The sequence below is a fragment of the Nycticebus coucang genome, chromosome 10 (assembly GCF_027406575.1).
Source record: "Nycticebus coucang isolate mNycCou1 chromosome 10, mNycCou1.pri, whole genome shotgun sequence".
NCBI classification, from domain to species: domain Eukaryota; kingdom Metazoa; phylum Chordata; class Mammalia; order Primates; family Lorisidae; genus Nycticebus; species Nycticebus coucang.
Window position 1 is genome coordinate 97,737,931 of NC_069789.1, and position 22,191 is coordinate 97,760,121.

General features: G+C 39.3%; 1 protein-coding gene and 1 long non-coding RNA gene across 3 annotated transcripts in view; one reads left to right on the forward strand and one right to left on the reverse strand.

Moving 5' to 3' along the window:
• Positions 1–1,268, reverse strand: part of NUF2 (NUF2 component of NDC80 kinetochore complex) — a 38,080-nt gene extending 36,812 nt beyond the window's left edge. The window contains exon 1 of the mRNA XM_053607799.1: positions 1,141–1,268. The gene's annotated coding sequence lies outside the window, so the exon portion shown is untranslated. The remainder of the gene's footprint in view (positions 1–1,140) is intronic.
• A 66-nt stretch (positions 1,269–1,334) lies between these two features.
• Positions 1,335–16,382, forward strand: LOC128596676 (uncharacterized). Of its 2 annotated transcripts, none has more exons than XR_008383122.1 (2): positions 1,335–1,453; positions 14,847–16,382. It is a non-coding gene; the product is annotated as an uncharacterized LOC128596676 (long non-coding RNA). The 2 variants fall into 2 exon arrangements; XR_008383121.1 differs by lacking the exon at positions 1,335–1,453 and adding an exon at positions 1,466–1,924.
• Positions 16,383–22,191: the final 5,809 nt, after the last annotated feature.

Genomic DNA, 22,191 nt, shown 5'->3' on the forward strand with positions numbered 1-22,191 from the left:
GTTATTGCTCATCCCTCTCCTACTCTGCTACTGGATTAATCCTCATAAAACACCTCATGTATAACATAACATCTGCACAAATTAGTTACATTACTCATCTTACACACCATTATCAAATATTTTCTGGTTTCTTAAACCTTTAATAATCTAATGAACTTTCTGCTCAAAGTTAGTCTCCTAACTTTCCCACACTTCCAAAGTTTCCTTTAGGAATCTCCTCTAGTATCCAAATTCTACTACTCTTTCAAAGTACAATTCCAGTTCCAATTTATTCATTAATGTGTGTGTGAGAGAGAAGGCGATAAGAAGGAGAGACACTTTCCAACTCCATAGTTTGAGCTCTTAAGATGGGATTAAAATATACAAATCACTTAATATCTGTAAAGTGACCCTCTGACGCCTAGCAAGCAGCAGAGATAAACAGCGAATTACTCCTCTGGTTTCTCGTCTGCTTGCAATACCAGGATGCTGAGCACAGAAGGTACTATAAGAATATCTGTTAAATTTTACACGCTTCGTTTGGCTAATATAAACAAGTCTATGCAAATCATAATTCTACGAGACAGAGGTTAAACAAAAACCAACAGAAATAACTCCCAAGTTCAATGAATTAAGTAAAATCTTCTCTGAATTTGTAGAGAGTAAATTAGTCCTGTTAGGAACGCATAGTGACATACATACGCTGCTCTTTTTCTTTGACTTTTACATTAAGTATATTATGGCCTTTTGGTTCAGGGCTTTGGATTTGGTTAAGAAATGTTTACGCAATGGAGCACTGCAGAAGGTTGAGAAGCATCTGCAACCGAAAAATCCCCATTACCACTGCCCTTCCCAATAAGTAGTCTAACAAACGGACATAAACGCAACCTTAAATTGACCGATTTCAGGTCAAGTCTCGTCTTTTACACTTTATACTGCGCCAGACAACACCTATTAGTTTCCTAGGAACTGAGCTCAAGTTTTGTTCTGGGACTAAAATAAAACAAGGGGCTGCGGGCACGTACTCCACCTCCCAGGAGCTAGTTTCGTCAGCCTCCCCCCACAACGATGCACACAGGGCAAACACTGCAAGGCCAAGCGTCCCGACATCTGCCGCGCCCCTCAGCTTCCCTCGGTCCTCCCGCGCCCGTCCGCGCTCACCTACAGCAGGAGCCGCCCACAAGAAGGCGGCGAGTTCGGATAACAGGTACAGCAAAAAGCAAAACCCAGCAAACACTGACGGTTGCCACTTTTCAAACTTGCCGCCTCCTGCAGGAAGTCCCACCCCGTCCCGCCAACCCCGCTTCCGCCCGCGCCGGATGCCGGGAGGGCTCAAAAGACTCAAGGGGTGGGGTTTGATTTGGGATGGAGGGCGCTGGGCTGTTGACGGAACCGTTGTGAATGGAGTTGTCGTCTAGTCGGAACCTCAACTCTGCGGGAAGTGGGAGCGCTGAGGCCTAGAGAAAACCTCAAGGTGGGAGTTTAATCCAGCTGTGAGTGACTTCCGCTAAGGCAGCGAGTGTTTTCGGGGTCCGAGGTTTAGAGAGCACAAGCGAGTAGAGCAGAGTTTGCTAAGTTGAGGATAACAGAGACATGGACGTGGTGCTCTATCTCAATGAGACAGGGCTGTTATAGAGTCCCAAAGTAATGATAATTTGTTGAACGTTTATTATGAGCTACGTTCCGTGTTAGATGTCTGTAGGCATAATCATTTTTAGGATTCTCTAAAGCGGACATAAGAGGGAGAGGATAGACATTATCAGCCGCTCAAAAGAGGGCTCTGAATCGGAGAGAGCATGCAAATGACCCAAAGCTGCACACAACAGTTCACCAGTAACACAGCCAGGATGTAGACACAGATCCTCTGACTCTCTGTTCTTAAGATCAGTTTCGAGAGGTGGAAGAAACCTAAGAGTTCATCTGGTCAAATCCCCTCACTTTACAGGTAAGAAAACTAGATGCAAGGAGAAGTGTTTGTTCCAAGTCATACAATGAGTAGCACTGTCGAATAGAACCCAAGTCTCCTGATCTTAGCTTTTTCCTCTCTCAGCTCATCGCTCTGCACGTGAAACTCAAAAGTAAATTAGGAAAGTAGGTTTTTAGAAAACATCAGAGGTCAGCGAGGAAAGGAGAAAAAAGAGATCTTTCCCATTGGCACATGCCAGCTCAAATTGATTATCCTCCACTAAACTCTTATTTCCTTAGAAGCAGGGGTGGGGAGCACAGCTCTAGAGCACAGTTATTTGGATTTAAATCCTTGGCTACATCACTTACTACCTGTGCAGACTTAGGCCAGTTGATTAACCTAATGGAGCTGTTTTCTGCATCTGTAAGGTAATGGTGACAGTCCTATCTGGTTTATAAAGTGTGAGAAGGTTAACTGAATTAATTCATGTAAAGTGCCTGGCAAAATCTTGAGCATGATTAGCTGTTATTTTGACTATATTATTTGTACTTAGTATCTAGTAAAATGTCTTTTAAAAGGCAAGTGTGGTTGTGTGCAGTGGTCCACGCCTGTAATCCCAGTACTTTGGAAGTCTGAGGGAGGAGCATCACTTGAGGACAGGAGTTTGAGACCAGCTGGAGCAACATAGTGAGACCCAGACTCTACAAAAAAAAAAAAAAAAACTTTAAAACTTAATCAGGTGTGGTGGTGCATCTCTGTAGTCTCACAGAGAGAGAGGCTGAGGCAAGAGGATGGCCTGAACCCAGGAGGTTGAGGTTGTAGTAAGCTGTGATTGGACCACCACTCACTCCAGCCTATCTACAGAGACTCTGTCTCTTAAAAAAAAAAGTCGGCAACGGGCGTGCCTGTGGCTCAAAGGGGTAGGGCACTGACCCCAGATGCCGGAGGTGGCAGGTTCAAACCCAGCCCTGGCCAAAAACTGCAAAAAAAAAAGTCGGCAAGCGCTCAACAAATGTCTGTTGAGAGGCTAGATGATAAAAATAGTGATCTATATGATAGCCATGAATAGAACAGACCATGTAGAAAGAGAAAAATAAGATGAAGGAAGAAAAGAGCAAGACTCCATTTTATTGTCTTCAATAAAAAATGTTATTTGGGGGCGGCACCTGTGGCTCAGTGGGTAGGGCGCTGGCACCATTTACCAAGGGTGGCAGGTTCGAACCCAGCCCCGGCCAAATTGCAACAAAAAATAACGGGGCATTGTGGCGGGCGCCTGTAGTCCCAGCTACTCTGGAGGCTGAGGCAAGAGAATCACCTAAGCCCAGGAGTTGGAGGTTACTGTGAGCTGTGACACCCCGGCACTCTACTGAGGGTGATAAAGTGAGACTCTCTTAAAAAAAAATGTTATTTGGGTATTACTTTAACTATTGATATGACAAATTGATAATTACGCTAAAATTGAAATTATTTATGAAAATACTGAGTGTTTATTCAAGTTGTCTTAATTACAAGGGTAAATTTGAGTTTTTCAAAATTTGGTTGCCTGAACTCGTCATTGTGAGTTGTGGGATGGAAGAGCAGAATTCTCACCCAAGATTCTTTGAGTTTTGTCATCATAAAAGCACTAACTACTACAGAAAATTAAACTTCGTATTCTTTCTATTGTAGAATTATATTTTGATGCTCCTCTGCACTCTCATCTGCTATTCTGTTTCATTTTCCCTGTCTTCCCTTTCCAGACTGTACTGCTGGGTTTATCCATTTTCCTGTGCCCAGTGTCTCTGACCCAGGTGCATTCTACAACTTACAGTGATTTCTATTACAACAAACTTAACCACTTTCCTCAATCTCCTTCCCAGCCTCCTCTCTTTATTAGAAGGTGACCAGACTACTCTCAAAGGTTTTTTTAAAGCACTTAACACATTCATATGCATCTGCAGTTGGTTTTGCCTGTTCCTGTTCTAATTTTAATTCCCTGTTCCTTTTCTATATTGTACTTTAAGGGTCGCGCCTATGGCTCAGAGGAGTAGGGCGCTGGCCCCATATGCCAAAAGTGGCAGATTCAAACCCAGCCCTGGCCAAAAACTGCAGAAAAAAAAAAAAGCCTTATGAATATATTGCACTTTAAAGTCTGGGCAACAGACCTGTAAGGACTGAATGGATGTACCTTTGAGTAACGAGATGGAGATGTTCAGTGAGACTATAGCAGCCTGCTAGTGCTTTAAACAAATCTCTTTAAGTGATACAGGTTCCAAGTTGTTATTTCTGCTTTGTTTTTAGCAGATCAGATGATTCATTTTCTCTAATGTGGTAGAAATAGATGACCTTTTTTTGGAGAAAGAATCTTACTCTGTTGCCCATACTAGAGTTAAGTGGTGTCATCATAGCTCACAGCAACCTCAAACGCCTGAGTTCAAGTGATTCTTCTGCCCCAACCTCCCATATCTGAGACTACAGGCTCCCACCACAACACCAGGCTGATTTTTTCTAATTTTAGTAGAGATGGGGACCTCACTCTTGCTCAGGCCTATCTCAAACTCCTGAACTCAAGTGATCCTCTCATCTGAGTCTCCCAAGAGTGCTGGGATTAAAGGCATGAGCCACTGTGCCTGGCTGGAATAGGTCAACTATTAAGACTGGGTTCTATGCTCTACTTACCTTCAGGCACCCATTCATTTGAATAGAGATTCCCTAGGGCCATAGACATTTCCAGTACCCTCTTCCAAGTGAATTGAGAAAATTAAAGCCATCAGACAACGTATACCTTAACTTCCCCCACTTCCATCAATGCCACATTTATCTACCTCTCCTATTTGTCTAACTCAGAAGATAAAATGGAATTTCTCCACCAATGTTTTGACCCCCCTATTTTCTCTTTTTAGACTTCTCTACTACATAGGATATCATTTATTGGACCTTCCTTGAAACCTAACTCCTTTTGCTTGCCTTATTTTTGTCTGTTTGTCTCATGCTTCTGTGGAGTCTCCTGCTGTCCTTTAAATAGTATTTCTGAAAGTTTCAGTCTTGAATTGTTTTTCTGTCTGTATTTTCCCGTGGGGAAATAGCTACTCTCATTGTTTTAACCTATTTGCTCATGGATCCCAAAACTACTGCTATTCCTGACCTCGTCCTTCAAGTTAGGCATTTATTTTTTTATTTTTTTTATTTTATTATTATTATTATTTTTGCTTTGAAACAACAGAAATTTAATCTCCCACTGAACTGATAGCCAGGAATTTGAAATAAAGATGTTGGCAGTGTTGTTTCATTCTGGAGGCTCTAAAAGAGAATTTGTTCCATACTGGTGTTCTGAGCTTCTGGTGGCTGCCAGTATTCCTTGGTGTTCATTGGCCTGTAGACACGTGACTCCAATCTCTGCTTCCTTCTTCACATTACATTCTTCCCTATGTCTCTCCTCTTTTGTCTCTGATGAGGACACTGGCCATTGAATTCAGGGGCCACTTGGGTAATTGAGATTTTTAACTTAGTTGCATCTGCAAGGACACTTTTTCCAAATAAGGCCACAATAACAGGTATCTGGGTGATATACCATTCTGGGGGCCACCATTCAATCCACTACAGTGCTCCTTCCCCAAACTCCACAGAAATCAGGGTAATAGAAATTAAAAAAAATATCATGTAGACAAGAAAATATGCGAAGATTAAAAAGATGAGATAATTTCAAGATTTTAGAAGATAAAGAGTGATTATTATTTAATTTAGCAGAAGGTAGGAATTACACTTGGGTGCTAATAAGAAGCAACTCCAGGAAGGCTCAGGATCCAGAGATACTGGGGAGAGAAGGGAACACTTTTACACTGCTGGTGGGACTGCAAACTAGTACAACCTTTCTGGAAGGAAGTATGGAGAAACCTCAAAGCACTCAAGCTAGACCTCCCATTTGATCCTGCAATCTCATTACTGGGCATCTACCCAGAAGGAAAAAAAATCCTTTTATCATAAGGACACTTGTACTAGACTGTTTATTGCAGCTCAATTTACAATCGCCAAAATGTGGAAACAGCCTAAATGCCCACCAACCCAGGAATGGATTAACAAGCTGTGGTATATGTATACCGTGGAATACTATTCAGCTATTAAAAAAATGGAGACTTTACATCCTTCGTATTAACCTGGATGGACGTGGAAGACATTATTCTTAGTAAAGCATCACAAGAATGGAGAAGCATGAATCCTATGTACTCAATTTTTATATGAGGACAATTAATGACAATTAAGGTCATTATGGGGGGGAGGAAAAGCAGAAAGAGGGACTGAGGGAGGGGGGTGGGGCCTTGGTGTGTGCCACACTTTATGGGGGCAAGACATGATTGCAAGAGGAACTTTGCCTAACGATTGCAATCAGTGTAACCTGGCTTATTGTACCCTTAATGAATCCCCAGCAATAAAAAAAAAAAAAAGAAATCCCAAGTTAGGCATTTATTTTCTTCAGTTGGGAGGACTCGTGAGCCCTTCAAACTCTTAATTTATCCTTTCCTTTCATTTCTACTACTAATTCTACCTCCCCACCACCTTATGGCACCAAATCTCTTGTATGTAGCAGCCAGAATGACCAGTCTCAGATGGAAATTGACCATTTCACTTGCCTCCTTAAATTTCTACACCCTCTTCCACATTCTCCTTCAACCATAAGTCCAACTCCATAGCTTCATTTTCTAGGGTTTCCATCATCTTGCCACTGTTTCGCTTTCCAGTGTCATCTCCCATCATACCCACTTCCCATTCATGAGGCTCTTTTACACTTTGACACCTATTCTCATTCTTACTGACTATCTAGACTACCCTAATTTTCTTTGGCTAGTTCTTCCTTATCCTTACATATTTTTCAGAGGTCTTCCAAGGAGCCTTTCCTTATTATATAGTCCGAGTTACTTGACTTTTTTCCATGCTTTCTTGGCATTCATTTATTCATGCAAAAAATATTCATTGAGCCCTTATTTTGTGCCACTCAACTAAAGACTGGAAATATGATAGCGAATAAGAAAATTTGGTAATAACAAAATTAATAATAGCCTTGACAGATCTTATATTCTCATAGGGAAGGAAGACAAGGAATTTTTAAAAAGAAAAAGAAAAAGAAAGCAGTTCAGCCTGATTGATTTCATGTTTGAGAATAGCCAGGAATTTAAACGGTGAAGGTCATGTGTTCCAGATAGAGGTTAACAATGTTTATGAAGGCCTGGGCGTGAGATGAGAATACAGTCTATGGCAGTGGTTCTCAACCTTCCTAATGCTGCAACCCTTTCATACATTTCCTCATGTGGTGACCCCCCACCATAAAATTATTTTCGTTGCTACTTCATAACTGTAATTTTGCTACTGTTATGAATCATAATGTAAATACCTGATATGCTGGATGTATTTAGACGACCCCTGTGAAAGGGTCGTTCAACCCCCAAAGGGGTCTCGATCCACAGGTTGAGAACCACTGGTCTAGAGATTGAGACATTCTAGACAAAGCTGGAGAGGTAAATAGTGACCACCAGATAACGAAGAGTATTACTGATATAGAAGAGTTAAATCAGTTGAGTGGTTCAAACAGGATCAGGTTTGGATTTATATGATGAATCTGGCTCTCTGAGAATAATTAATTGAACAGTGGCACTACTAGTAGAAGGAGAGAAACCAATTTGGAGATGATTATAGTAAACAAGGGAAAAGAAGCTGTCACCCTTTCTAGGGTATTGCCTGTGTGGATGAAAATAGATGCCAGAAGAATTTAGGAAGGAGAAGTGGCAGAACTTGGTGACTGAATTGTGAAGGCAGAAATGGGAGAAATCAAGGATAGAATTCCATTAACAAGTTCTATTTGCTATCATGTATCCATAGCTTAGCGTAAGTCCTTACACTAAGGCTTCGTAAATAACTATGAATGAGTGAATGAATGTTCTGTCTTGAACACTTAGATAAATGGGGTGCCAGTCTCTGATTGAAGTAACATCGAGGCAAACTTACTTGAAAGTTGATGCAGTTTTTAGCATGTCTAGCTCAAGGTGCCTGTGGCAATAGGAAGAATGAATCTGAAATTCAAGAAGAGAGGTCTGAGATGAATGGATTCTTTGCGTACTTAAGTAAAGTTTATGCTATATTGAAATTATCTGTTTTGTGTCTGTTTCTACTATGCAAGGTTGACGCTTGGTGAACTTTGATTCCCTAGCACTTAACAACATGCCTGGCACAAACTGGACATCTAATCAGTGTTTGTTGTTAAACTGAACTACCTTTAAAATATGGTTTAAACATGGTGCATCTATCAGGAGAAAGTAATAGTAGTAGCCCCTGAGGAGGGAAACTGAGGGTCAAAGTGAAAAAGAAATGTTCTTTTTTATTATGTATACTTTGGCTCTTTTTTGCCATTTCCCCCCTTTGCTTACACTTCTATGAGAAATAAAAAGATGATAAAAAGTATCCTATCAATTTTGTGGACTTAAAACTGAAAACAATTCTCCAACTATGGTCTTGTCAGCATAGAATGGGATATTGCCTATTCAGCCATTAAAAAAGATGGAGACTTTACATCTTTTGTGTTAACATGGATGGAAGTGGAACACATTATTCTTAGTAAAGCGTCACAAGAATAGAGAAGCCAGAATCCTATGTACTCAATTCTGATATGAGGACAATTAATGACCTAGTACATGGTGGGGGTGAGTGGAGAGAGGGAAGATGGAGGGGTTGGGGAGGCATGGTGTGTGACACACCTTTTGGGGGTGGGACATAATTATGAGAGGGACATTACCTAACAAATGCAATCAGTGAAACCTGGTTCTTTGTACCCTCAATGAATCCCCAACAATAAAAAAAGGGGGGGATATTGCACTTCAATGCTATGAAATCATATTAGCATTTTTGGCCACGTCACATTATTGATTGATTTACAAATTCTATAGTTGTGACATTGATGCTATCATTCAGTTCACTTATGTGAATCACGAATAATATTTACTGATGTCTTAAAAATATGACTAACCAGGAATAGTAGGCCAAAGTGAAATTACAGACATTTAGTTTCTATTTAGAGCATGTGACAGAAAATCTCTGACATTACATACTGTAGTGTGAGCTATAGGTAAGAACTACAAAAGAAAAGGAGTAGTATAGTTTTATATTTACGTAATATTTCATGAAAAGAAATAGTGATGTATCTTCTCAGCCACCGTGTTTGGCTTGCTGACATTATAGGCAACATTTAATATGCAAAACTATATTTGCAAGTATTAGAATATCCTTCACATATCTTAACTGTAATGAATTATGAGTGAATAAGTAAAAATGTATAGTTTTATATATTTTTGAATCGTGTATAATTTAATATAAATGGCGCCATAGATAATACTGAAAATACCCTATTATTAAATAAAATGATAAATTCTAGTAACTTTTTATATGTACAGCATATTCACTGGGTGGCACTGTTGCACTGATGTTAACCTTACACATTTTGAAAGTTTTATTTCATTTTCCTTTACATAAGTAAACAGAATTAGAGTGACAAACAGGGTGAACATAATGTTCTAGGTGAAAAAAAATTAGATTCTAAATTTATTGGCTTTAAAATACATGTTTAGAGTTCAAGCTTAAAAAGAAAAATAGCTTTGACTTCAAAGTAGCTATGCTTTTTGTTACCCTTTAATCTTTCCAGGCCTGTTAATTAATCCGCTTAGTTCCTCAGTTCTGTCCCTTTTTATTAGTGGTTTTGAGAACTGAGCTATGTATTTGCAGTAGTGTAAACAGTATCTTTGTTAAAAAGTCAAGTGGGATTTGTAGTTTAGAACCATAAAATAACCATCGTTTGTTAAACTGTGATAAGCTTTAAGGAAGCAAGACATTGGTGTGTTACACTCCAACCCCTCTAGGATCTTTTCTCAAACTTTCACATCAAGCTATATTAATGTTGTTAGTACAAAGAATCTTAGGATTTATTAGCTCAAACTGGAAATTGCTAAAAATATTTGTCCAATGTGACATTTTTATTTTCATCCAATTTTTATATCCTGTGTTGTTTTCACTTATTTCAAGGGAGTTAATGAGTACCTCAGGAAAAAAAAACTGTATTCTCATTTTTGAATTAGTTACGTGTGTTTTAGAAAAGTGTCTTCAGGCTGCTATAACAAAATGCCATAAACCAGGTAGCTAATAACCCAACAGAAATTTATTTCATACAGTTCTGGAGGCTGGAAAGTCCATGATTAACACTCTGGCAGATTTGATGTCTGGTCAGATCCCGCTTTCTGGTTCATAAATGGCACCTTCCGTGTCTTTCACTCTTGGGCCTCTATGAGAGAACTAATCCCATTCAGGAGGTCTTCACTGTCATTAATTAATCACTTTCCAGAGGCCTCACTATGTAATAACATCACCTTGGGAGTTAGGATTTCAACATATAAATTTAGGGGGAAGAACATTCACACCATAGCAGAAGAAGTTAAAAAATGAAACCAATAACCATATGTCTGGATGCAGTGGCTCACTCACTCCTGTAATCCCAGAACTTTGGGAGGCCAAAGCAGGAGGATCACTTGAGTACAGGAGTTTGAGATCAGCCTGGGCACATAGCAAGACCCTAGCTCTACAAGAATTAAGGACAAAATAGCCAGATGTGGTGGTGTATGCCTGTAGTCCTAACTACTCAGGAAGCTGAGGAGCCCAGGAGTTCAGTGCTGCAGTGAGCTATAATACCATTCCTGCACTCCAGCCTGAGCAACAGAGCAAGACCCTGTCTCTTAAAAAAAGAAAATGATTAAACTTAGTGAGGAAGGCATGTCAAAAGCCAACATAGGCCAGAAGCGAGGCCTCTTGTGCCAAACAGATAGCCAAGGTGTGATGCAAAGGAAAAGTTCTTGAAGGAAATTAACACCCAAATTATAAGAAAGCACAGCAGCCTTATTGCTGATATGGGGAAAGTTTTAGTGGTCTGATGGAAGATTAAATCAGCCACAACTTTATTCTCTCAAACCAAATCCTAACCCAGAGCAAGGCTCTCAGTCTCTTCAATTCTATGATGTGTGAGAGGTGAGGAAGCTGCAGAATAAATTGAACCTAGCAGAGGTTGAAGGAGAGAAGCCATCTCTATAACACAAAAGTGCAAGTTGCAGCAGCAAGTGTTAACGTAGAAGCTGCAGCAAATTATTCAAAAGATCTAGCTAGAATTATTGGTGAAGGTGGCTACAATAAACATTCCGTAGGGTATAGTTGTCATAGATAGTGATTCCTGTGATGAATCTAGGCAAAGTAAATCGAAAACCTTTTGGAAAAGATTTGCCAGTCTGGATGTTGTAATTCACGGGAGGAGATCAAAATATCAACATTTATAGGAGTTTGGAAAAAGTTGATTCCAACCTTCATGGATGACTTTGAAAGGGTTCAAGATTAGTGGAGAAAGTCACTGCAGATGTAATGGAAATAACAGGAGATCTAGAATTAAAAGTAGAGTCTAAGCGGGGCATGGTGGCTCACACCTGTAATCCTAGCCCTCTGGGAAGCTGAGGCAGGTGGATTGCTTGAACTCAGGAGTTTGAGACTAGCCTAAGCAAGAGTGAGATCTTGTCTCTACAAAAAAAAAGTAAGTTAAAATAAAATAGAAAAACTAGCCGGGTCTTGTGACAGGCATCTGTAGTCCCAGCTACTTGGGAGGCTGAGACAAGAGGATCACTTAATCCCAGGAGTTTGAGGTTGCTGAGAGCTATGATGCCATGGCCCTCTATCCAGGGAAAACTCCTGAGTGAGACTTTGTCTCGAAAAAAAGAAAAGAAAAGAAAAAGAAAAAAAGTAGAGCCTAAAGATGTGATGGAATTTCTGCAATCTCATGATCAAACTTGAAGGAATGAGTTGCCCTGGAGGGTTGTGCAAAGAAAGTTGTTTCTTGAGATGGAATCTACTCCTGGTGAAGATGCTATGAACATTGTTAAAATGAGAACAAAGGATTTAGACTATGGCAAAATTTAGTTGATAAAGTAACAGCAGAGTTTGAGAAGATTCACTCCAATTTTAAAAGAAGTTCTGTGGGTAAAAGGTTGTCAAAGAGCATCATATGCTGGTGAGAAATCATCCATGAAAGGAACAGTCAATGTGACCAATTTCATTGTTTTAAGAAATTTCCACAGCCACTACAGTCTTCAGCAACCACCACTCTTACTATTTAGTAGTTGTCAACATCAAGGAAAGTCCTTCTATCAGCAAAAAGATTGCTACTCATTGAAGACTCATAGTCTAGTGTAAACATAACTTTGATATTTATTAAGAAAACAAAAGGATGGTGCAACTTTAGGCAATACTCAGCTTTATCGAAATATTCCCTTTATTGTGGTAGTCTGGAACTAAACACAGTCTGAGTATGGTTGTACTCAATTATATCATATTTTTTTTTTATCTTATATTGTTTTTGAGTCATTTCATGCAGATAAATTAGATTATCTTAATTAAATTGCAAAACCTTTAAAGTCAGGAACTGAGTCCTCTTCTTTGGACTTTGCACACCTGTTAACAATGATCCATGGACATTATTTAATCTGTGAACTTGTTTTGGTCCCTGATGAAGTTTTGTTAATTTAAATGTGAAAAATAGGAACAGCAAGTTTTTCATAAAGCTCAATTTATTAGATTTAAAAAACAGTTTAATATTATCAAATTATCATTTATTTTTGAAGATGATTATAACAGACAATATTTTTTTAATGTCTCTATTTATAAAAGTACAACCTTGTTAATCCTGTGTCATTGCCTAACTTTTCCTTGAACTAATTCAAATAACCCAGAAGTCAGAGCATCACTGACTAATGGTTCTTTGCAAAACGCACACTAGCATCACGTAGTATGTAAGTCGTGAATAACTTTCCTGGTAACTCACTTGTGCTGCATAGGTCATTTATTCATTAAGTTCCAGTTGAGTATGAATTCAATTTAATATTATTGCAGTAAATATTAGTATTAAAAACATGCAGTAAACATGGAAATAGGGAGGGGGGTTTAATTCTTTTTCAGTGTAGCCCAATTTCGGTAGTGAAGTGACTAACCTGAACTAATACATAAAAAAGTAAGAATCACTTGAGAATCATTCCCAAAGAAAAATTTCTTAAAATGTGGTGCACTGCTGACTTGTGTAAAACTTATGTGTGATGCTGACCTTGTTTGAAATGAAAATTCTTGAACCCCACCCACAAACCAACTGAATCAGGATCTCTGGGTTTAAGACCTTTAAACTAGCACTTTAAAGTAGTTCCCCAAAATCAGATGCAGGTGGTCCACCTGCAAAACTGCTAATGCAGCAGATGAATACAGATCTAGGTTTCATTCTCCATTCTGCCAGTTACAGGTGATTGTTTTCAGGGAAGATTACCAGACATGCTCAATTTAGTCTCGTATACAATATGGCTAATAAGTCTGCTGAGATAAAGGTTAGATGAGACAGTGAGTGTAAAGCAGTGGTACAATGAGGGTGGTTAATAAATGTTAGTTTCTTTTCCTGCCTTTGAAATCCCCCTTGTACTTCAATCCTATAGTTGAACAAATTGTGTGTTTGTAAAGTCCTTTTTTTTTTTTTTTAATTACTCTTGAAGCCAAGGTCATGTCATTCACGTTTAGTTGCAGAAATGTCAGAGTTTCCTTTTTTTTTTTTTTTTTTTGCAGTTTTTGGCCGGGGCTGGGTTTGAATCTGCCACCTCCTCCTCTGGCATATGGGGTCGGCGCCCTAACCCTTTGAGCCACAGGCCCCACCCAAGTGTTGGAGTTTCTTAATCCCCAGGTTTCTGCTTTATCCATTCTTACCAGTAGTAGTAAATGGAAGGATTGGGGGGCTGGAAAATATTCCAGTATTGATTTCCTACTTAGTAAAGTGAGAGGCTTTTTCTAGGTGACTTGATAAGTCCTTTCTGATTCAAAAGATAATAATAAAATTCTCATTTTTATTTCAGAAATAAAAGACTTAAGTTTTCTCCAACTATTTACCACTTTGCCAATCTAGAATCCTACGTTTATATGGGACAAAATTATTTCAGAGAAAATAATAAGTATATGGTCTACTAGAATAAGTTTTTCCTTGCCTCATCTTTTGGGGTCAGAAAAGGGGTGTGGTAAGGAGAGATAGCAGGAGCTAGAAAGCTAAGGGTGGGAAATGGGGCTTTGAGTGGCCTCCCCAAATCAGAATCCCTGCAGCCATTCTCTCTATCTTAGCTCTACCCCTTATAGAAGTTTCTCCCAAGAAGGAACTGAGTTCTTTTTATACATGAATTCAGAAATTGAGAGATTAGGAATTGCACAAATGGTGCATTAGTTTACTAGGCCTGCCATAACAAGCACCACAGACCTGATGACTTAAACAACAGAAATTCACTGTTTCACAGCCCTGAAGGCTAGAAGTGTAAGGCCAATGTGTCTGCTGGGTAGGTTTCTTCAGAGGGGGGTGAGGACAAATCTGTCCCATTCTTGTCCCCTCGCTTCTGGCACTTTGCTGGTGATCTTTGGCATTTCATAGCTTGTAGATGTACCACCTCAATCTCTGCCTTCATCTTCACATGGCCTTCTCCCTGTGTGTGTTTCTGTATACAAATCTCCATTTTTTATAAGGACACCAGTAATTGCATTAAGGCCCACCCTAACGACCTCATTTTAAGTTGATTACATCTACAACAACCCTATTTCCAAATAAGGTCACCCTCTAAAGTATTAGGGGTTAGGACTTCAACATATCTCTTTCGGAGAACACAATTTAACCCATAAAATATGGTTCATAGTATCATGAGCCAAAAGCCTTCCTGGGCAGCATCAATAAATATCCTGAAGGCTCAAGCCAGGACAAATGTGCCAGCTTTCCTCAGAGCAAAATACAGTCCCTGGATTTTTATCTCCTTTTAAAATTGCATACTAATTACTTACTGTTTTTATGTTACCAATGTCCTTTGAGTGTAGCATGCTGAGTACATGTGATTTGTTTCATTTTTCCTAGAAATAACTCTTAACAAGCACTGTCTGGAAATCTTCAGAGTGGGAAGAAAAAGAAAACAGCAAGTTAATTGAATTGGTGACACTTCAGATGTCTCACAGAGGAGAATAAGTTTCCATTCAACAGAAGATCATCTGATTTAAGCAGCACTGACAGTGTTGGTGGATTTTAAACCTAAGATAAAACTGAAATAAGAGTAACAGAGTGATAGTTTAGAAACAAATTTAAAATGTGCCAAAGCCCCAAACTGCCAATAACATGATAGTTTTCTAATAGTGAAAATGTTTGTTTTGAGATGCACAGCCAAGTTGCCAACGATCCCTCTTCTAGAGTCCTTATCAGTTCTGTAGGTGGCTATGTACCAGCATCCTCAGAAGCACAGTTTGTGGCCTCACCCCCAGCTGACCTCTGAGGATGACTGAGCCTACCTAAGAAGAGCTGTCTGAGGGGACAGTCAGCTGGGGTGGGAGTGCAGCAAGACAGTCACGGTAGATAGGGATGCCAATAAAAGGGAGTTCATCTTGTTCCTAGCTGATCTGTAGGAAGTATGGCCCACCGTAGAGCTCCCATGGGAATACAATGGAGTATGGTAAAAGAATTCTTAGGGCAGCTTGACAAGGAATTTGAGAGAAGAGCATGTTTGTAATCATGGAGGAAAGTGCCTATTTCTGGTTTAGATATTTTAAAGTCAGGAGGCTTACTAGCATAGGCTATATTGGTAGGGTGTTAAAGCACCAAAGCAAAGAATACGTCTATTAGAATCAATCATTTCTGAAGCTCCATGTGAAAGGATACAGTCGTTGGTGTCAGGTGCATAATCTGTAAAGCAGCTCATGCGGGGCCCAGAGGGAGCCCTACCTAGAAAAAATATGCAGCAGAACTGGAGGGAGACTAGCGACAGGACAACTGGACACCTCTCCAAGAAGCTGTTCTGTCCCTGCAGAGACCACCGCATCAGAAGCCATCAGGAAAGGACACAGCCATTCCAAGCCAGGACGATTTCAGAAATGCCTTACGCCACGTGGTCCAGCATATGGATTTTTTGTAAGATGATCTCTGATTCTCTAATCCCTCTTCCCATTCCCCAACTTCAGAAAAAATAGACCTAGAAAGAGAGAAGGAAGGAGTGGGAGAACCTGCCCTGTTTCACTCTCTCCCCTCCTGTTTTAAATGGAGCAAGTCTGTTTTGATCATTAAAAGTGACCAGAAAATTATAGAATCTTTCCAAGATGTCATCAAAGAAAATAAGAGAGGTTTAAGATAGCATAGAGACAATAATTAGAAGAAATGAAACATCTAGGGTCAGTAATGATCTGCCTTATAAACACTCCTGAACTGATAATAATCCTGTTCTCAGAAGAGTTCATCAAGGTTGAAATGCTAGACATAACTGAAGACTACTTGTTAAACCAAGACCTAAAAACCTTCCTTGTTGACTAGTCTCAATGTTTGGCCCTCTACTCATTAAAGAATCATTGTATTGCTATTAAATATCTAGGAATTCCTGTTTAAATAAAATTTTAAAATATTTAACAAATATATATTGACTGCTTATTATTAGGCATGTACTTTATTAGACGTTGGCAGTATAAATATGAAGAAGGCATGTTGTGTGTATTTATAAATAGCTAAAAGCAGTACTATACCAGAGGGTGGATAGAAGTGTGGTGATAGCTTCCAAGAGGAAGCAGTTAACCTTGTAAATCAGCAGAGTCTTCACAAAAAGTGAAGAACTATGACATTAGTTCTGGTTCTTGGAGGAGATGCATATTAAGCCTATCGAATCCATGTTAGCCTTTAACAACTTTGCTTAGGTTAGTTTATCAGGTTGTTTTTCCATCTGACTATTAGATGAGACCAGGGCAGGAAAGGTCTGATAAAGGGAAGGAGAAGTGCCAGAGAGAGAAAGTCTTGCAAGGAAAGAGGCCTGGCTGGCAGGGCTCTCTGAGTGCCCTAAGTGGGGGTATCAGGCATGGAGGGAAGAGAAGAGCAGCCAGGAGTGGGGCGAATCAAAATTGTGACCTAGATATTTTACAGGCATCTTCCCTGGCTCTATGAATATATTTCAGGGATCATTTTATCATCACATTTCATTTAGCACGCAGGGTTGATCGGACAGACAAGGCAGTCAGTGACTCTTGAGACTTAATAATTTGAGACAATGTGTACAAATGTGTACAGCCGTAGATCAGTAAAACGGCTGATTGAGCTACTAAGGCCAGCCTTGACATGAATAAATTGAGCAAATACAGAAGTACAGTTCACATATACAAAAGTTCTCTTCATTCTTGTAGGTCTCTGAGGCTTGGTGATCTATTTTTTATTTTTAAAAGTTTCAGTTTTGGTACTCAATTTTTATATGAGGACAATTAATGACACGGTGGGGGTAGGGGAGAAAAGAGAGAGAAATAAGGCAGGAGGAGGGGCGAAAGGAAGAGCAGAGAGAGGGAAGGAGGGAGGGGGATGGGGTCTTGGTCTTACCTTACAGAATTGTAAGAGGGACTTTACCTAACAAATGCAATCATTGTAACCTGGTTTCTTGTAACCTCAATGAATCCCCAACAATAAATTTTTTAAAAAATTAAAAAATTTTTTAAAAAGTTCGTTTGATAGTTGAACATTAGTTAGTTGTGTGATTTGGAGAGGTCTCTGAGAGATCCTCTTTTTTTTTCCCCTTTTTAATAATCCTAAAACTACAAGATTGCTAAATTACCACTGCAAACCTTTCCAAAACTATCTATAATTTGTGACTATTGGAATGTACTTCAATCTGTGCTGATGATGCTGTAGTCTCAGATTCGGAGCACTTAGATGAAATTCATTCATTTAAAAACTATTTGGTAAGTGTCTATCAAGAGGATTGCCAGATAAAATATAGAACACTTAGTTAAATGTGAATTTCAGGTAAGGAATGGAGATTTTTTTAATAGAAATATGTTTCATGTAACATTTGGTATGAAAAATAAAATACATTAAAGTTATTTTTTCTCCCTTTGAAATTCAAATTTGACTATCTATGCTTTTAAACATTTTTTTTCTAAATCTAGCATCTTCACTTCTCTGTTAACTTCTAATACAGAAGCTAGGCTCTGTGGAAGATAAAACATAGATCTTGACCTCAGGTCTAGAGGGCGAAATGAGATTCAAATATGAATAACAATACTACAAACTGAAAAGTGGTAAGTTCACTAGAAATATACTGGGAGATTATTATGAAGTTCACAGGAGAGAGAAATTACTTTCAGCCACAAACAAGGGAAGCTTCAGTGGCTTCAGTGGCTGCAGAATTAAGGTAGGTGAGTGTAGTGGGGGAAGAAGGAAGGGGATGCCTAGCAGAGTGAAGGCCTGGAGGTGGGACAACACGGAGGAAGAGAGGACACCTAGGCATTTGGTTTGCCCATGGCCAGGGTGGTGAAGGGAAATAATAGTAAAAGAGATTGGAAAAGTAAGGCAGGGTCATCCCAGTACACCCTGGCTGGAGACCTCAGGAGGGATGGAGGCTGGAAGTCTGAGTAGGCTAAGGAGTTTGACTTAATGCTTGGTTCAGGGCGACACTGCACACCATGAGCAACCTGGGAGAGTGTGAAGAATCATTTCAAACTGCTGGGCATGCTGGCTCATACCTGTAACCTCAGTATGTTGGGAGGCCAAGTCAGGAAGGTCACTTGAGACCAGAAGTTCAAGACCAGCCTGGATAACATAGTAAGACCTCATCCATACAAAAAAATACTTTAAAAATTAGCCGGGTATGGTGACACATGCTAGAATGAGAACCCTGTCTCTTAAAAAATAAAAATTAATAAAAATTAAAAAATTAAAAAAAATATCATCCCAAACTAATGACATCTAGGAAAAACATGGGCCATTAGCGTTGTCTTTAACACATATCTTAAGAAATGTATTAGATAGAGAGGAAATTTGATAAAGTGGAAAAATCATACATGAGCTTAGGTGTGAAAAGATTTTTTTTTTTTTGAGACAGAATCTCACTTTATTGCATCTGGTAGAGTGCTATGGCATCATAGCTCAGAGCAACCTCAAACTCTGGGGCTCAAGCAGTCCTCTTGCCTCAGCCTCCCAAGTAGCTGGGACTGTAGGTGCCTACCATAAGACCCAGCTATTTTTTAAGAGATGCAGTCTCACTCTTGCCCAGGCTGGTCTCAAACTCCTGAGCTCAAGCAATCCACCCACTTCTACCTCTCAGAGTGCTAGGATTATGCTGTGAAAAGATTCTTGATTTCAAATCCACAATCTCCCTCTATATGATATTAAGTTATTTCCTGTTCCTGAAACTCATATTGCTTATATACAAGGTACCATAAAGTTCATGTATAAAAAAGACTAACAATGTTCTTGTTTTGCTTGGAAATTATAAATAAGTACCACCATGCACCTGGCACACAGTAGGAGTACACTAAATGCTAATTACCACATATTGTTTACTTACTACTTATTCCCCTCTAGTCTCCAGAATATCTTTTTTTATTTTTAGAGACAGGGTCTCATTCTATCCCCCAGGTTAGAGTGCAGGGGCATGATCACAGCTGACTGTGACCTGCAACTCCTAGGCTCAAACAATCCTCCTACCTCAGCCTCCTTAGTAGCTAGGACTATAGGGATGTATCACGACACCCAGGGTCTTACTCTGTTGTCCAAGCTGGTCTCAAACTTCTGGCCTCAAAGGATCCTCCCTCCTCAGACTCCCAAAGTGCTGGGATTACAGACAGGAGCCACTATGCTTGGCCAGAAAACTTTATTTCATAATGTTCATTTTATCAGAAGTTCTTTTATGACTATATGTGTATATAATATGTGAGCCTCTAAGTTGACCACCCAAAAGACAAACTGGTCAACATATGGAGATTGTCAACATAAGGAACTAGGCCTACTATACTGACATGTGTATGTAGTGCATGTCCAGTCTATGAAAATTAGGTCAACTTAAGAAGACAGTAAATGTAGGGAGATGATCAACTATGGAGGTTCTACCATATTCATTTTTCTCTTTATAAAGAAATAAATCCTTTTAAAAATAAAGAACAGCATACCTATTTGGACTGAAAAAAAGAAACTGCAAAAACCAAAAGCCAAGATTTAGAAATTGATTCCCTCAAAACCAAAGAAAGCTGTATTTTCTTCCTAATTTAAAAGTCACGTGGTTAAACTGGGAAACCTGGGAAGAGCTTGGGAGTCTTCACATAGTTAGGAATTGAAAGCAGACCTTTCTACCTAATAATCTACTTGCCCAAACAGTGTAAAAATTAGATTACTGACTAAGTAAACCAAGCAGTCTCGTGGATGGCGGCTCATACCTGTAATCCTACCACTCAGGGAGGTCAAGGCAAGTAGATTGCTGGAGCTCAGGAGTTTGAGACAAACCTGAACAAGAGTAAGACCCCATCTCTAAAAATAGCTGGGCATTGTGGCAGGTGCCTATAGTCCCAGCTATTTGGGAGACTGAGGCAAGAGGATCACTTGAGCCCAAGAGTTTGAGGTTGCTGTGACCTATGACACTACAGCATTCTACCAAAGGCAACAAAGTGAGACTGTCTCGAAAACAAAACAAAACAAAATGCAAAAAACAAAACAAAAAGCCATGAATATCTAGGCTGAATGTCTGGGAACAATGAGATGATTAGGCTGTTTTAGAACCTGGCTCTCTTTTGTTTGGGTGGCCTCCACCTGCAAGAGGACATGCTCCCATTCAGGTGGGTCTGAGGTGAGAATCACAGAGACCATTGTCTTCCATCCCTTCTTTTTTCCAAGCCTTAGAGAACCATATGATTCACTAATATCAATCACACTTCAGGCAGGAGATATCAGAATAATCCCATCTTTTCTGCTCCTCTTCCTGCCTTGCTAGAAAAGAAATTTTACTGCTTACCTTGAGAAACCTCAAAGTTAAACACAATAAATATAAATGGTAGATGGTGCTAGTATTAAAAGCTGTAAAGTTGAAAATCAGACTAATATTCTGGAGTAACATGCTCTTTTTAAGAGAAAACATATGATTTATTTTAGAGAGGTTTATTTCTGCTACCTCCCCAAAATATTCCAAAAATAATGTCATTATTATTTTATTCTGTCAGAATAAAATTTTAACTTAAAACACTGGGGGCACCATTGGTGAAAGAAAATTATATATATGTTTGTCTTTCAGTTAGGAAAGGACGATATCTCCTCAGTCAAAAGGACAGAGTAGTGATTTCTCCTCAGAAGCTATGTAACTGGCCACAAGAATACAGACTGTTATTTCTCATAATCTTTCATCCTAGTGACTCAAAGACAATTTCCCTCCAGGAGAAAACACCCCTGTGTTTGTTTTCCAGTTACTTTTAATACAGAACGGGACCTTACATACATAATCTGCTTCTGGCCTTTCAAAGCATTTTCTCACATTTCTCTATCATAGTAACAACCCTGTGTTTGTATTTGTATCCTCATTTTAGAAATGACACAGCTGAGATACACAGAGATTAAGAGATCTCTATAATATACTTAGCCTGTAGCAGCAGAACTAAGGAAAAACCAAAAAACTCTGCCGCAGACCCCCTCTATGTTCCTTTCCTGCCCTCTTAGTTCATTATTGCTCTTTTATGGCATTGTAGAAGCCCTACAAATTTGGAAAAGATATGCAAGCAGTAGTAAGGCATTAAGGTGCCATTCCTCAACTTGTTTCCCCACAGCCTTTTCCTCCAAGTACATAAAATCTATGGCAATAAACACAAAAGAAGACCAGCATTTTAAACACTTAACTGTTGGGCCAAGACTGGTGGCTCATGCCTATAATGTCAGTACTTTGGGAGTCTAAAGTAGGAAGATCACTTGAGACCAGGAATTTGAGGTTACAGGGAGCTGCGATGGCCACTACACTCCAGCCTGAGCAACAGAGTAAGACCCTTTCTCTTAGAAAATTAAAAATAAAGCAAAGACAAAAAACACTAACTTGATGCTCAAATTTATTTCTACTATAGTTGTACAACTGCACTATCAACTTAGATTGTATGTTTCAAAGGTCTATACTAGTCAGATCCTTTTTTTATCCTTCCTGTGCCTCCCCAAATGTGTCACGTTGGTATGTTAATAACTTTGAACAGAAGACACTTGGGAAACATCAAATAAAGGAAAGAGCTCTTTATGAACTGTGAAGTCTGTGATCTGCCTAAAGGCAACTCCTCCAAAAAGAACAGTTGTCATGGATCTTGTCTGTGAACCTCATCAATGAGGGAAGATTAACTCACAGGAGAAGCGATACTGTACCCAGATAGACTTTTTCACAAACTTCACTATCCCCTATTTCTTCTTCTATTTATTTATTTATTTTGAGACAGGTCTCATGCTATTGCCT